Raw genomic sequence first — 2,581 nt, 5'->3', positions numbered from 1 at the left:
CAATTTATAAAGGAATTATTCTTCTATGTTGGATGTTCTATCTAAATCCCATTCTGATGATTGGGAATCAAATGTAATTTCTCAATTTGAAATGTGGTATTCTAGTAATGAAAGCAGAATTGAGTGGCATCATTGTCTCTCACATTCTGCACATATTTTCTCTATTCTGCCTAAAGATTGCATTTACCATACTTGAGAGAGTGGGGACATAACATGAAGTGGGGGACTCATACTAAGTCTTTAATTTTCCGAGGCCATGTCTCTATTTTTTCTTCTTTTTATTCAATATGTGTATGTCAAATCAATTCTTTGATGCCCAAAACATAACTCTAAAAAGTTGAACATGCATTGCTACACACATTTTTTTTTTCATATCTGAAGCAATTTTCCTATAAACTTATCATATTAGAGTGCATCCATGTGTAAGCAATCCTGCTTTGTATCATGGAGCCAAGATACTAAAAGATTAATAAAATAATTTGTAAAAGCTCCATTTACAGACTAACAATATATTTCCTCAAATGTTCTGGAATGTACTACTGACTTGTATTAATGTAATCTGAATTTTCAGAAATAAATACCAGTCAATGGTTTGTTGTTACAACTTAAAAGGAACCAGGTTGGGAAGACCTTCAAAATATTGGTCATTAAATCATAAATAAAATTTTTCTTAAAACTGGACCTTGGTAAGTGGAATGTCTTCACTTTTCTTAGTTCAAACTCTGCAAATTGACTCATAATCATGCTCTTTTATGTGATTTAAACAGAGATACTCTTGGTCTATACTTTGTAAGAGAACAGGTAACTCTAGCACAGAAGAAACATTATATAACATGGAACTGGGTAGGACTTCAGTGGCACTATTCCATTTTTATTGATCCAGAATGTTGCTTTCAATCCTGCTTTCAATCCCCAGGTTGTACTCTGAGAGGATTGCAGCAGTAATAAAAGATGGATGGTGCTGGCTCTCCTCCTTCTGTTCTCCACCTACAATAGTGTCGAAACAGGACTCACAGCCACAAGCCTCGGTCTTCTCCCTCTGAGTCCGTCTATCCCCATTTGTTAATAGAAGTAGGCGGACCTCCTTTTGAAGTTCAGTGAACGTGGCTTTGACATCTTCTGCTAGTGTCATATGCTGTCACCATTTAGATTTCCAAAGGAAGTAGCATTCTTCAGCCGATTTTCTACTGGCTGCACCACCTTTTGTTTCCTGGATTGCTTCTTCCCAATGTGAAGTCCTTAGATCAGTAATGCATGTATTGTAAGGATGAACCATTCCTTGCTGAATTTAACTTGAAATTTATCATAGATGATGTTAGCCTCTTCCTTTTAATGGTATTTTAATTGTAGAAGCTTTATCATCTTCAGCATGCCTCTTTGGCTCACCCAGGTGGTGTCGATGGGCGTGTTTTCCAGGTCAGAGTAAATGGCCTGCACGTGGCTCAGCCCCTTAACACCACATGCACTGGGCTGGTGACCCCTGAATTTACTTAAAACAAACAAACTTGGCATTCCAATCACCTAACTTATTTAATTGAGATATAAAGCATTATAAAGGCCTAAAACACTACATGAACTGATCTCATTACCTTTTAACTTTATCTTCTATTTTTCCAACTTTCCCTCATCTCTTCTTTACTCATAAGCTGTCTTATAAATAATGGCTTCCCTGACCACCCAAATGCTTACCAACTCGATTTTCTTATTATTTATTTATTCAAATCTCTTAACTTCCTCTAGTTATTAAACTTTACTTGCTTTCTTCTTTTATTGCATGCCCCCCCGCCCCCACCACCCCCATACAGTCAAATGCATGCTTGTGTGTTTTTTCCACGTATTATTCCCATAATTTAGACTGCTGCATGGCACTCTGCAGGTAGTCAAAAATGTTTGCCAGCTGAATGAATATGTAACCTGTTTTCACTTTAAACCCATCTGAGCGCATGTATGGACTGAGAAAAACAGCACTTACTGTTTTCAGGTTGCTTGTTTATAGATTGAGAAAAACAGCACTTACTGTTTTTCAGTTTGCTCATTTATGGACTGAGAAAAACAGCATTTACTTTATAGGATGTTGGTATATGTGAAGTTCCCAATCCCAGGTAAACCCTAACTATAGCTGCTTATATGATTTAGAACACATTTTTCTTCAGTTCACAATTCCCAATAGAACAAATTTTTGAAGATTATTAAACAAAGCTCATAATCTCTTTTTTCTTATTTCTTTTTAATAGTACCATTGCCAATAGTTATGACAATTATTAGAATTTTTCTAACTTACATAAATAATTTGTTAGATTTTGTGTTTTTTCTCTGTTTGCTAGAAGTCATACTTGAATTGATTGTTTTTGGCTCATATGTTAATGATTAGAAGGTGATGAGAAATAGTGCTAGCTCTTACCTGGAGGAGAAATGAGCCTTGGAAAAATCTGCAGACACGAATGTAACAGCTTTTGATAGGACTTCTGCTCACTAGCTTTCCCTATGTAGTCAATGATGTTTACCTGAAAAGATTGCCTGTCATGTACTAAAGCAAACCAAAAGAAGAAAAAAGTGGGGAGGGGAGTTAATTTATATGTGA

At 35.9% G+C, this 2,581-nt stretch overlaps 1 pseudogene; it reads right to left on the bottom strand.

The window, feature by feature from the left end:
* Positions 1-715: 715 nt before the first annotated feature.
* Positions 716-1,512, bottom strand: LOC111528260 (annotated as a pseudogene).
* Between the last annotated feature and the right edge of the window lie 1,069 nt (positions 1,513-2,581).

Source organism: Piliocolobus tephrosceles, chromosome 13 (genome assembly GCF_002776525.5).
Source record: "Piliocolobus tephrosceles isolate RC106 chromosome 13, ASM277652v3, whole genome shotgun sequence".
Classification (NCBI taxonomy): Eukaryota; Metazoa; Chordata; class Mammalia; order Primates; family Cercopithecidae; genus Piliocolobus; species Piliocolobus tephrosceles.
This window is presented reverse-complemented; position numbering and strand designations above follow the sequence as displayed.